The sequence below is a fragment of the Saccopteryx leptura genome, chromosome 1 (genome assembly GCF_036850995.1).
Source record: "Saccopteryx leptura isolate mSacLep1 chromosome 1, mSacLep1_pri_phased_curated, whole genome shotgun sequence".
NCBI lineage: Eukaryota > Metazoa > Chordata > Mammalia > Chiroptera > Emballonuridae > Saccopteryx > Saccopteryx leptura.
Genome location: NC_089503.1, coordinates 282,380,406 through 282,395,700, shown reverse-complemented (window position 1 = coordinate 282,395,700; position 15,295 = coordinate 282,380,406).

Genomic DNA, 15,295 nt, shown 5'->3' with positions numbered 1-15,295 from the left:
GTTATTATTGATATGTAATTGTTTATTGCCATTTTATTCTTTAAATCTACATTTCTCTTTTACTATATTTTCCCCACCTTTGTTCTGTTTATAACAGGCCTCTTAACATTTCTTGCAGCATTGGTTTGGTTGTAATGAATTCCTTGAGGTTTTTTTGGTCTGGGAAGCTTTTTATTTATCCTTCAATTTTAAACTCTAGCCTTGTTGGATAAAAAAGTCTTGGTTGTAGGCTCTTGTTCTGTATTATTTTGAATATTTCTTGTCATTCCATTCTGGCCTCAAGTGTTTCTGTTGGGAAGACAGATGTCATCCTTATTGGGGCTCTTTTTTAGGTGATTCACTTTTTTTCTCTTGCAGCTTTTAATATTTTTTATTTATCTCTTAGCTTTGGAATTTTAATTATGATATGTCTTGGCATAAGTTTCTTTGGGTTTCTCTTTAATGGAATTTTCCATGCTTCTTGAACTTGTGTGACTTTTACCCGCATCTATTTTGGGAAATTTTTAGCTAAGATTTCTTCAAACAGGCTTTCTATCCCTTGTTCTTTCTCTTCTTCTTCAGGGACCCCTATGATGCAGATGTTGTTTCTCTTTATGTTGTCACAAAGCTCTCTTAGAGTTTCCTTGGACTTTTTGAGCCTCTTTTTTTTTTCTTTTTTTTTTTTTGCTCCTCCTCTTCCATGCTTTTGTTTATCTTGTCCTCTAAATCACTGATTCAATCCTCTGCTTTATCCAGCCTGCTTTTAATTCCTTCTAGTGTAGTCTTCATTTCTGATATTGTATTTGTCATTTTTGACTCATTCTTCTTTATTATTTCAATGTCCTTTTTGATGCTTGGTTATCTCTTTATTTAGGTGCTCGTTGTATCCATCTATTATTGATCTAAGATCTTTGAGCATTCTAATAATCATTATTTTAAACTTTGCATTCAGTAGTTTGGTTATTTTCATCTCAGTTTTTTTTTCTGGGAATTTCTATTGTTGATTCATTTGGATTGCATTTCCCTGTCTTTTCATTTTGTCTGTGTATACACTCCTCATTTGGGTGGGTTGTTTGTGAAGCTAGCTAAGTCTATGCTTCCAATTCTTAGTTGTGGTATTTCTAGGTTGGCATCAGCTGTTGTTTATAATCTGCTGTGGACTACTTATCTGCTATCACTGTTCTTCTTGCTCTTTTTGTCAGCGTTTTCTGTGCCTTAGCTGGGTCAGGTGTGAGGAGCCCTTCCTTAAGCTTCCACTCTAACAAGGGTTGTTAGGTCCTGAGCTGGTGCTTTCTATATCTGTCCATTGAATGTGCCTGCCCTGGACCTCCCTGTTCCGGGACTGGTGCTGATCAATGGGGATCACTGCCTGTAACTGGAGCTTATCAACCTTTTTGGAGCTACAAATGATCCAGATCTATGGCTGCCTCTGCTGGGCCCAGGTGCCATATTAAATATCAGGTTCAATCCTAGGCTTGCTTTTATCTAATCTTCACCTGGGGGAAGTTTTTTTAAAAGTTCAAGTTCTCCTGAGATCTCTCTGTTGCCTCTTATTGCTGGCTACATGTTGGGCTCCGTACTGTAATTTAGTGATTAGTTATAGTATTAGGTGTGGCCTGCCCCTTTTAACCTCAGGTGTCATTCTACCCAGACTTCTTATTTATTTATTTTATTGTTTTGTTTTGTTTTTCTTTTTCAGCACTCAGTAGGGTGTAGTTACAGGAGCCCAGTGTGTGGTCTGTCCACTGCTCACCACAGCTGTTGCTGTCTGGGGTGTTTGGGATCAGGTGCTGTTGGTGTCAGCCCACCTCCTCGGCCACCGCAGCCTCCGCTGCCCCAGGCAGGATCACGCACGCCTGCCAGCGCTTGCTTGGAACACTTCCAAGGCCGCCCCAGCCACCACTTCAGCTGAGGGTTGGTCTATGCTAAGGGAAAATTTGAGCACGGGTTTGGCAGTCCACAATATCCATAGAGGCATCTTTCTCTGCAGGTGGCCTCACGAAGGCCTCCTCGGACCATTTCTGCAGCTACCTTGGCCCCTGTTACTGCCAAGAGTGATCGGCATCACCAGGGGGGTTTTCACATTGGCTCAGACTTCCTCAGCAGCCGCCATGGCTCACACCTTTGTGGCCAGACCCATGTGCACCGTTTTGGACCACCCCTGAGGTCATCTGACTTCCATTGCGAATGAGTGTGCGCCCGAATCACTGGCGGGTTGGCATGCTGCTCAGACCTCCACAGCGGCTGCCGCAGCTTCCGCCCTCACTGGTGGGCACGCTGGAGTCTTTGTCATGGCCAAGGGAGGGCCCACACCACAGGCAGAACTGTGTGCAGGCCTGGACTTCAGCAGGCACTGCAGACTCTGCCTCCATGGGCTGCCCACGTGAGCTTGCTCAGACAGCCCTGGCCTCCACAGCCGTGCCCTGCCGCCTCCAGCCCACCCGCTTCTGGTGAGCACTCAGCAGTGGGGGAGGTATAGCTTAGACCTCTGCACCTCTGCACTCACTATTTGTGTCCCTAACATGCTGCCTGCTTCTAAGCACCTTTGTTCTAACTGGGGCAGGTGAGCCTCCAGTGGACAGAGTAATTTCTTCCCTTTGCTGGTGTTGCTTGTCAGAGGAAAAATGTTCACTTTAGATTTGGGGAGTGACTCAGCCCAGGGGTTAGGGTGTCCATCCCTAATGTGTCTTCCCCTGTGCCTCCAAGACCACTCTCTCCCTGGCAACTCCAGTCCTCCCAGCGCTCTCAGCTCCTGGAGCTCCGGGAAAGTCGCTGTGAGCAAGGCTCTCTGTGTAGTTCCTTTAATACGGGGCCTGAGTCTGAGAGTTCTGTCTCCTTCTCTCAAACAGTATCTAGGTTTTTTTCTCAGCCAAATACAGTCTGTAAGCCCCTTCCAGGTTCTAGGGCTCTAGGCTGGGAATCCGGTTTGGGGGCTGAGGACCCACAACTCCCTGAGCAACCCTCCTCATTGTGAGAGTCCCTTCCAGTCACCATTTGTTCCCAGGAGGGGGGCAGCCCTTTCCACATCTCCGCCTTTCCTACCAGTCTCAGTGTGGCTTCTTTGGTGGTTCTCGGCTATAGAATCTTCTTAGTTTAGTCCAAAGTTGGTCTTTCAAGATGAGTATTCTCAGAATTAAGTTGTAATCCACCTTGGTTCTGGGAAGTGGGAGTTGGAGCATCCGCTTACTCTGTGGCCATCTTGTCTCCTACATAGAATTTATTTTACATATTTTAGTCTGTCTTATCTATTATAAGGAGATTTTAATAAAGTAAGACTTAATGAGAATCTTACCAAACACAGTATTGAGACTGTACAAATGAATATTAGATGTTAATCTAACATTTTAAATATAAGAACTGATTCAGGGAGTTTAATTTTTTTTTTTTTTTTAGATGAGAGGTGGGGATATAGTGAGACAGACTCCTGCATAGGCTCTGACCAGGATCTACTCAGCAACCTTGTCTAGGGCTGATGCTCTAGTACCATGCTATTTTTAGCATCTGAGGCTGATATGCTCCAACAGAGCTATCCTCAACATCTTGGGGTTATGCTCAAATCAAGTGAGTCACTGGCTGCAGGAGGGGAAAAAGAGAAAGGAGAGAAGGAAAGAGGGAGAAGCAGATAGTTGCTTCTCCTGTGTGCCTTGATGGTGAATCAAACCTGAGACTTCCATATACCAAGCCAATGCTCTATGCACTGATTCAAATATTCTTTAAACATGCCCAACATTACAGTTAATAATTTCAAAAAAATTCATTTTAGTGTTTTCTTTCCATTAAAACAAGCAGTTTCCTCATGCTTGTTTGTGCTTGAGACTTTAAAATAACAGATATGGGGTCGGTATATAATATATTTGTATTTCAAATCATCTACGTTCTTAAATATTTTTTGGCTCACAAAACAACTCTGTCAGTATGTACTACAAGTGCTATCATCCCCATTTACAGATATAAAAATCGCATTTTCAGAAAGTCAAATGTTTTCTCACTAAGCAATTATGATTAATTTCCTTAGGTTTACAATAATGCTATCTAAAGGAAGCTATTACTGTTAAGGAGCACTGAGAAAAATTCTTTCTGATGAAGTAGTATGAAATTAATTTTTTTTTTTTTTTTTTGGTATTTTTCTGAAGCTGGAAACGGGGAGAGACAGTCAGACAGACTCTCGCATGTGCCCGACAGGGATCCACCCAGCACGCCCACCAGGGGGCAATGCTCTGCCTCTTTGGGGCGTCCCTTTGCCACGACCAGAGCCACTCTAGTGCCTGGGGCACAGGCCAATGAGCCATTCCCAGTGCCCGGGCCATCCCTGTTCCAATGGAGCCTCGCTGCGGGAGGGGAAGAGAGAGGCAGAGAGGAAGGAGAGGGGGAGGGGTGGAGAGGCAGATGGGCGCCACTCCTGTGTGCTCTGACCGGGACCTCTGCACGCCAGACCGACGCTCTACCACTGAGCCAACCAGCCAGGGCTGAAATTAGTCTTTTAAAGTAGTTTTACCAATATAACTAACTATATGTTACATATGGCTTAATATCAGTAGCTCTTATTACAGACATATGTTGTCAAAATATTATTTAGAAAACCCATGTTTTTTACTATAAATATTTGATTTTGTACTCACAAATGATGAAATTATTTTAACATAAAGGGCTATACATGGTTTGAAAGTGAATTATGGAACAAAAATATACTTTAGATAAAGAGCTAATTTGATCATTTTTAAAGAAATTTTCAACCAATGTGAAAGAAAAGGAAGAGACTAAGAATGTAATAAATAGAAAGAGAACAAATATCAATTTAAAATGGTTTATAAAGAGTGATTTTGATAATTTTGTATCAGTTGCATTAGGGGAGAAATATAACCAATATTGTGTTACAGATAATTTTATCTAATGTATTGGGACAAAATAGAATCAGACAGGTTAGGACGGTGTTTCCCAACGTGGGGCCCACGCCCCACAGGGGGGCAATTTGATAGTTAAGGGGGGCAATTTGAAAATGGACTCAACACGACTTTAACTCTTTCGCCCCGGGCCATTTAAATGCAATGCTAGATATCGGTGCCAAATTTAACAAAAAATGCAATTTTTAAATAATTGTGGTAAATAATTATTAAGTATAATTTCATTTGACGAGACCAAAATATCAACTGGGTGATTGGCATCATCAAGTAAACTTCATCCTGGTTCACCGCGGAGCGTGCCGTCTGCCGCGGGGAACCCCAGACATTTTAAAAACTCACTAAACAACGCAGTTATTCTCACCTAATTGGCCTGTCGCAACTTCTGTAGTGTTTCACATCATTTAGTTGGTGTTAATTTGAAATAAGTGTCAGTCAAAACTGTTGTAAAAGCTCGTTGATTTAATAAATATACATATATATTGTATAGATATAATTGGTAAGTATTTGATTTTATTTTTATTAATATTAAACTCTTTATTAAGTACTTCTTGCATCGGGGCTAGAAAGCACTAGATTTTATAAATATTATTGGGGTTATAATAGTGCATGCACGGCAATTTTAATTTTAGAAGCATAACTTTCCAGAAAATTTTGTCAAGTGGAAAAAATATAGATACCTTTTGATTTGCGGTGGTAGTGTAGTAAATGTGTTATATACATTTAAATAAATATGAATTTTTAGTATACGTTTACTCTATGTCACATTGAATATATTTTAACACGTATTTTAATATTAGTTTTTAATTGATTTTATTTTTATTTCTTATAGCCCATAGTAAAATGAGTGGTGCAAGCAAGAAAAAAACTTGTCAATATTCGGAGGAATATTTAAAATTTGGGTTCATACCTGCTGTTCACGATGAGCGGATTCCTTTTTGTCTTTTATGCCAGCAATGCTTGACCAACGAATCAATGAAACGAGGTCATCTTGAGGCGCATTTGAAGGCGAAACATAGTGCTCATATTAATTCAGATTTGAGTTACTTTAAAACTTTAAAGAAAAATTTTGAAAAAAGAACAACATTAAAGTCTCTATTTACTGCTCATACTTCAACTAATAATCGTGTTCTTGAGGCTAGTTATCAAATTTCTTTATTCATCACTAAAACTGAAGAAAATCACACTATAGGAGAGAATTTAATAAAACCGTCAATATCAGCATTTCTTAAAATGGTTCTTGAAGAAGATGACAAAGATGTAAAAGCTATGCCACTCAGTGACAATTCTGTTAGCAGAAGAATAGACGAAATGAGTGAGGATATTGAAAAACAACTTATTGAAAAGCTGAAAACAAGAAAATTCTCCTTGCAAATGGATGAATCAACTTTGAGAGATAGTGAGGCAGTATTGATAACTTACGTAAGATATATTGATAAAGGCCATTTTGCTGAAGAAATGTTGTTCTGTAAAAGATTAGAAAGCACCACTACCTCCAAAGATATATATAAGCTAAAAAACTACTTAGATGTCAATGATATACCAATGAAAAATATTACATCTTGTGCTGCAGATGGTGCTCCCAATATGATGGGCAAGAAAAATGGCTGCTTAAAATTGATGAAAGATGCAAATCCAGAAATGATTCTTGTGCATTGTGTTATTCATAGGGAAAACTTGGTAGCTAAAAACATCTCGCCTGTTCTGAATGAAGTATTACATACAGTAATAAAGTGTGTTAATGCTATTAAAGCTAGTGCCAAATGTGAGCATCTTTTCAAGCTATATTTTGTGAAGAACAAAATGAAGACCATGTGAGACTTATACTTCATACTGAAGTCAGATGGCTATCTAAAGGAAACTGTTTGAAAAGATTTATGGAACTGTTTGATGCTCTTAGTGATTTTTTAAGCGACAAACCTGAAATGAAGTATCTGTTAACAATAGATAGTAAAGCATTTGTGAGTTATTTAGCCGATATCTTTGAAAAACTAAATATATTAAATAAGCAACTTCAAGGAACAAATAAAACTCTTGTCAATGCAAAAGCAAAGATATTTGGTTTCATTACCAATATTGAGTTATGTCAGAAACATATTAACAACAAAAACTTTAAACAGTTTCATTGGCTCCAAAAATGTGAGGTAACTGATACCGCTTTACTTGTTATTGTCAATCATTTGAATATTCTATCGGCTGATTTAAAAGAAAGATTTTCTGATTTAAAACAAATTGATTTCCCAACATGGATGATGCAGCCAATGTTAGTGGATTTGTCTGATATATCAAATATGCAGTATCAAGAAGAACTCGCAGAATTGCAAAATGATGAGTCAGTTAAAGTTTTCTTTAATATCAAAGGAGCGATGGCATGGCTTTGTGAGGAAACAGAAATCAAATACCCAAATTCAACCAAATGTGCAAGAAAACTATTGCTACCATTTCCATCTTCATTTTTAGCTGAATGTGGATTTAGTGCTGTAAACGATTTACTGGTAAGAAAAAGAAATCGGCTGGATATAACACAACGTGGAGACTTAAGACTAAAGCTAACCAAATTGGAACTTAATATAAAATCTCTGTGCAGCAAGCATCAAGCGCAAGGGTCACACTAAATTAAAATAATAAATTAATATAGAAAAATCTGTATTAAAATTATTTGGAATTTAAATTTGTTTTTCATTATATGTTTTGAAATTTTACTTACTGTGTTTTGTTAACAATTTCATAGTGATTTCTTCCTAGAACCTATCATTTATGTTTATTAAGTGAACAAATCAATTTTTTAATATTAAAAATTATGTATTTTACATAGGGGGGGACATAAAAATTTTAGAAAGGTTAAGGTGGGGCATGGCACAAAAAAGGTTGGGAAACACTGGGTTAGGAGGACACTGTAATTATTCAGTTGCAGAGAAACAGTGCTCTAAATTAGTGAAGATGGAGTGAAAGTGTGCAGAGAAAAGAAAAAATTAAAATTATAAATTTAAGTTAAAAAAGTTATATCTGACGTGATTTTTTAATTACATATGATGATGAATCAATAAAAAGAAATAAATCAGCCCTGGCCGGTTGGCTCAGTGGTAGAGTGTAGGCCTGGCGTTCAGGGGTCCCAGGTTCGATTCCCGGCCAGGGCACACAGGAGAAGCGCCCATCTGCTTCTCCACCCCTCCCCCTCTCCTTCCTCTCTGTCTCTCTCTTTCCCTCCCGCAGTGAGGCTCCATTGGAGCAAGGCTAGCCCGGGCACTGGGGATGGCTCTTTGGCCTCTGCCCCAGGCGCTAGAGTGGCTCTGGTCACGACAGAGCGATGCCCTGGAGAGGCAGAGCATCGCCCCCTGGTGGGCGTGCTGGGTGGATCCCGTTTGGGCGGATGCGGGAGTCTGTCTGACTGTCTCTCCCCGTTTCCAGCTTCAGAAAAATACCAAAAAAAAAAAAAGAAATAAAAGGTGATTCCAAGATTTAAGGATGAGAGATTAAGAGAATAGTGGTACTATTAAAATAATATAGAAAACCATGAAAGTAAAAAGAAATAGAATGAAATACAAATGAGCTCAGTTATAACATGTAGAGTTTCAGAAATTAGTGTAATATGTAGGCAAAAATATCTTGCAGCTGCTAATGTGATGCTGGATTAAAAAAAAAAACAGATAATTGTAGTTATAGGTTGAGAATCAACAACTCTGGAACAATAGAGACATTTGTAATTAAAATTGTGTTTTACAAGGATGATATTGTAGGAAAGAGGAGAGTGTTTCAAAGACAGAGACTTGTGAAGTGCTTACATTTAGGAAATAAACATCTTCCTTTTTCTCTCCCCAAGTCCACTGTTTACACTATCTTTCCATATCTGATCTTTATTCCAATAGTTACTCTTATTTCTAATCACATTATTTATCACCTAAAACACTACAATTTTTTTCTTATTCATTTTCTTGCATTTATTCTTCCAACCAATTTTCCTCATTGTAATTAAAGTGTCCTTTATTAAAAGAAAATGACCTAATCACACCCTTGATGAAAATCACTGCATGTCTTTCTATTGTTCCTAGGTGAAAAGTCTAAATTTCCAGAATTCTATTAGAAGATGTTGCACCACCTAAGATTCTCCTGTCTCTGCCTTACCTCTCATTACCACTTTGTACACCAGCCATACTAATCTTCTTTTGATTTTACAAATGTACAATCTCTCAATTCCAAACGTTTGGAATAATTTTGTTTTTGATATTTTTTTGTGCATGGAACTTTCTTCTCATCAACATTTTTCTGGATAAGACATTCTTATTCTTGCATTTTGGGTATTAGTAGAACTGGTACCTCCTAAATAGATGATTCTTGTTTGTTTCCACATATACAACCCATTTTTTAACAATTTCTGCTCTTTACTAAGCCAGGTTGACCTTACAAATGGATCACCAGAATCTTTTATAATCTTATTTTAGTTGTACTTATCCCATGGAAAACACACAATAATCAGGAAACAGAAGCAAAAAGACATCAAGTTAATTCTATTCACCCCTTTTTATTACACCTTATTCTGATAAAAGGAGAAACTTTCTGTAACAACAGTTTTCCATCAGGAGACCTCAATTCTGTGGCTCCAATAAAACTAATCCTTCCCATTTGCCCTTTCAGGTTTGGAAAAGTAACCACTTCTGATGTTGCTAGTGTCTAAGAATCTCAACCTGCTGTATTTGTTTAGTTAAACATGCACACATTCCATATGGTATACATGTATTGAATTCTCTTTATCTCTGTGGATTTCATACACCGCCAATACCTAGTTGATATTTTCACTGACACCAGGAATAGACCCAGAAACCTGTTCATTAACATGGGATTATGGATCTGAATTGCTAATACATTTGATGTTGATTGTGAATATGAGGGTAAGATAGCATGAAATATAACAATTGGTATATTGTATATTTTATAAATTATGTATCACAAAGAACACAGGACAAATAAGCAATCATTCACCTCAAGGTGTTATTCATTAAAAAGCACACTACAATTAATAATTATGAGAGAAAGAAAGCACAGCACTAAGAGAGTTTGTTTATTTTTGGTTTGGGGTTTTTTGTTTTGTTTTGTTTTATTTTGTTTTTGCCAAAGTTAGAAATTCACACACAGACTTCTTCAAATGTAATTTTTATTTACCTAAAGTTGGTTTGTAAACTCAAAGAAAATCGAGGCTACTAAACTTCCAGAAATGTGAAGTTGATTTGAAGAGTTCTCCATGGTGTTTCTATTTCTTTGTACAAAACCCATGAGTGTTTTCTAAATCCAACTACATTCAAGGGTCATACTCGACATTATTTTTTGGAGATTTTTCACAAAAGTTTGAACTGTAAATATTTGGTTTGTTGGTTAATATCAGTACTTGGAGCCTCACTATTTTAAGGTTATCAACTTAAATTCTCCAAAGAATCGCTGTGAAGAAATATCCATTAAAAAACAGTTCTAATGAAAATTTTCTTTTGTCATTTAAAACAGATCCAACAAAGCTGACAATTTCTTCCAGTTTTTATTTTTATTTACATTTTTATCTATATCAAATAATTCAATTAAATATTAAAATTAAAATTGTCAAAATCTATAATAGCTTTTGACATCATACCATTCTATATTACAATGAAAGAAAATTTTAACCAGAAACTTAATGTTGCATCTTAAGTTCTTTAGGTGGAAACTTTTAAGTAGTGACACAATATTATCTGAAGCTGTTTTTTCAGTGGTTGATATAGAATTAAGATTGAAATTATTGAAGTTATGAAATGTTGAAGGAATAAACTCTTAGGCCAAGATGTCAAAGAAGTACCAATTTTAGTACTGGAAATCTGTGGGTAATAATATTTACAATTGTAAATATGTTTATTAAATATATGCTATATGCCAGTAATTAGACCCTATACTTTGGGTAGTTTATATAATATAATACTAAAAAAGTATTATAAAAGTAAATCATTGCCCCATAACTAGTATACAATAATGCTGTGGATCTTGTAGGCAGTTCTGGTAATCTGGTCTAAGCATGGTAGATTTTTTTTTTTTTCATCCATTGATTTTTAGAGAGAGAGAGGAAAGTAGAAAGAGAGAGAGAGAGAAAGAGAGAAGAACATCAATTTGTTCCTGTATGTGCCCTGACTGAGGATCAAACCCGCAGCCTTTTGCAAATCAGAATGATGCTCCAACCAACTAAGCCATCTGGCCAGGGCTCACCTGGCCAGGGCTATGCTTGGTAGAACTGAACTGAGCAATCCTACGTTTGTGGCCAGCTGGTTAGTAGATGGGGGACTGGCTGGTCAGAGATGACCCATCCGAGATACCTTAATAACACAGTTCAAAATAGTCCTTGTGGTCTATATTTTTCACTGGGTTCGTTTTTGTGGCAAGAGTACAGTGCTGAGAAAGAGGTCTTTTTTTCTCAAAGCTTAAGTTAGAAATTGGCAAACTCACATATCCCCTGACTTTTAGGTAAATATCAGAGATAGAAATCAACCTTAGTTGGTCTGACCCTACCACCACTGTGCATTCTCTCTCACTATCAATGATGATGAACAAACAAGAAAACAGTAAACCTGCATCTCAATAACTTACGATATTAAAAAAAAATCTAGATTTTAAAAATTGCAGTATCAGGTATTGAGAAAGGGTGGTATAACCAAAGGGTATGGACTTTAGCAGAGAAGATGAAAAACTGACTTCTATTTGGACCAATAACAGGAACATCTGGGAAAAAAAATAAAGCCACACACACACATTCACTGGGAATGCTTGCTTGGGAAGTAAGCAAGGTTGAGGGAAAGATAAGTTTCTGTGAATGAAAAGAAATTGTAAGGTAAATACTAAGGGTTTGGTAATAAAATTTGGTTCTCACTCTAAAAAACAGGAGTTTGTAGAGAGGCTGGCAATGGAAATGTACAAAGGAAGAATAAGGAAAGTGTGAACATTACCTTCAAGCAATATATACAGGGTAAAATCCTCTTCTTAAAAGACAGTATTTCTAAATATAAACATAATATATTATTAAAATAAAATGGGGGGCTTTTGTTGGTTAAACAGTGCAAGTATTGTTCCCCCACCCAAAGTCCCTTTAATGAACTGATTAAAAGTATTAAAAATGATACATTAAAGAACAAAATGACTGAGATAAGTTATTAGTGACAATACCTTAAACAAATAAGTCTAAAGTGATCCAAAGTAGTTGACTTAGCAGTCAAAGAAAGCCCAGAACCAATCTAATCTTTGAGTTGAATAACAAAAATGTAATCACATAAGATCAAAAATAAATTGAAAAAAGAAAGCAGTCAAGGGAGAATTGGAAGAATACCTATGTAAGGTTCTTGAACTCTACCTGAAGAGGAATACTATTATTGAAGATAGATTGCAATATGTCAAAGATGTATATTATCATCCTCAAAGCTATTATAAATAACACAAAAATTATGACAATTAAGTCAACAATAAAAAAAAATTAAATTCTAAAAAAAGTTTGAATAATACAAAAGAATAGTAAAAGAGTAAAAAAACACCAGAGATAAATTAAAAACTAATGTCAAGTTGATAGATACAAATCCAACTATATGTATAACATTAAATATTAATAGAATAAACTTGGGAATTTAAGAAGCAAACATCAGATTGGGTTTTTAGAAAGTAGGACTGTGTTATATGTTCCCAATGAGAAGTATATTTTAAATATAAAAATATAATAAAATTAAAAATAAAAGAGGGTAAAAGACATACAATGTTAGCACTATCAAAAGAAGGGTAGGGAAGGTTTATTAATATCAGACCAGTATATTTTAAAGCACAAGTATTACTAGGATTAAGTAGTGTCATTTAATAATGAATGCAGTCAATTTAAGAAATTATAAAAACCTAGGCATTTATGCACTTAATAACACAGTTCAAAATACATGAGGCAAAATCTCAGAGAAACAGGAGGGACAGTAGATAAATTCATGATTATAATCAGGGATTTTGACACACTTTTACCAATATTGATAGAAAAAGTTAATAGAAAAGTCAGTAAGAATATATAATATTTTGGACATCACTACTAACCATTTTGATCTACTATACATTTATATAGCAATTCAACCAATAGAAGCAGAAAATGTTCTTTTTTAATTGCACACAATTTTCCAGGAGAGACTGTATTCAGGGTGATAAAGTAAGTATCAATAAATTAAATAATTTCAAGTTATGTATTACATATATATTTTCTGAACATCATAGAATTAAATTAGAAATCAACAACACAGAGGTATATAAAAATACCACAAATAATTGAAATCTAAATAACACATTTCTAAATAGTTCACAGATCAAAGAAATAATCAAAAGTGATATATGTAACTTGAACTGAGTGAAAATGAGAAGACAACATAAGAAAATTTGTGAGAGGAACCTACAACAGTACTTAGAGGAAATTTATAGCAATACACTGTACACATATTAAGGAGAAACTTGTTTTATCAGTGATATTAGCTTCTCTCACTGTTCAAAACTCTGGTAGATGGCCCCAGACTCCCATGACAGCATTGTGAGAGCTGGGCATTGTGAGAGCACACAACACATGCTGTTATGGAATTAACCAAGAAACTTTATTTCAAAGGCATTCTAGCACCTCTGGCAATTCACCAGACCACCCAGGTGCTACCATGAGTGCTCTTTTTATGTAACCCAATCTGTGGTATCAATTGAAGGGTCAGTTTCTAGTGCTGTACCTAAGCTAGGACATCAATTTCCCCAATTGCCAGGAGGTGTTAGCACTATATCAGCCAGGATATGGAAGATAGTGAGGACTGTCTGAGGTTCTTGCAGGTGAACCCAAATTTCTTCTCTTATATCTTGACTCTAAAGGGCTTATTCATGATCATTCTCTCTCAGCTTCCTATTGTCTCAGCCATAAATTAATCCTTTCTAAATAGCCCAACTGTCAGTACAGAGTGTTAAAGTTCAGGGCTCATGAGGGATCACTAGCTAAGGCACTTTAAATTCAGATCATGGAATATTATGGGTCTTTCTTGTTTCTATGCATACAGTATCAACTGCAGTCCAAGTAAATGGACTGTCACAATCTAGACTAGGTCCATCCTTAATGCCAAGCATTAGTGGGAATTTCCCCACTCCTTTTCTATTGGCTACAGGGCTGCCACAGGTATAAGGGCAAGTGGGAGATCTGTTTACTTTTAAGGACCTAGGAGAACCCAAATCTCTAGATTTGAGTTCTCCTCTGCTGCAAAAAAGCATGCCACTTAGTCAGATGGAGGTTTCAGCCATGGCAAGTGTAGGTCATTGGATAGTTCTTACCATGAAATGTTGTTCCTTTGTGAGAGGCTCCTCCTGGAGAACCATTGCATACACTGCTTGGAGTTATCACTCTTTGGGGTTTGTCAGGTTCTGTTTCCCTCCACAACTGGGACCAAAATCTTAGAGGTACTCTCTCCTGTGGTTTCTGCCACAGCGCCTGACTCATTCCTTCCTAAGTCACAGATACATTTAAACAAATGGCAGCCCTGCTTGGGAGATGCCCAGAGCTTTGATCTACTTCACAGGTATTTTTGTCTTTTCAAAGGTGACTTGCTGCTCTGCTCCCCAGACCCACGTGCACTCTCTTTATCAGTATAAGCAATGGAGGCACTATATCAGATGGAAAATACAAGCTGTCCAAAACCCTAAAATTCCCTACAAAAATCCTTCACCTCTTTTTTTTCCACATTCCTAGGGGTTGGGTAAGCTTGAAATTCATCAGTTATAGCTTCTGGGACAATGTACATCTTGCCTGACCAAATGACTCCTAAAGACTTTAGGGAAGGACCGGGACCTTGAATTTTCTGTGGATACACCTCTGAAAATGTTCCAGCAAAGTCTGCAGAATGTCTTGCAACAGAAGCAAGTCTCATGTCAACATTATACCATCAGTGCAATGGGACCAAATTACTGAATTGGGTAAAGAGGACAGAGATAGGTTTCAGGCTACCATCTTGTGGCACATCTTGAGACTGTGCCAGTAGAAAAAGCAATTCAAAGGACCACTATTGCCCCTCAAACTTGCAACCAGACTGATTATCCCTCTCAGGCAGTTTACATTGTTAGACAATTGCCACTCTTTGTAAGGGTGTAGAATTACTGGTTCCCAGTTGGCTGTTTCCCTCAGCACTGATTTGAGTACTCTAATTCAGAAGAAGAATTCACCAATGGAGGTTTGCAGGGTTTGACCTTGTAGGATATCAATATTCAACATGTTCTCAAATATTATAGAGATGAAAATTTTATATTCTCACCATGGTCAGTTGACTCAGTAGTAAAGTGTCAGCCCAGCATGTGGATGTCCTGGGTTCAATTCTGGTAGGTGCACACAGAATTGACCATCTGCTTTTTCACTCCTCCACCTCCTCCTTCTCTCTCTC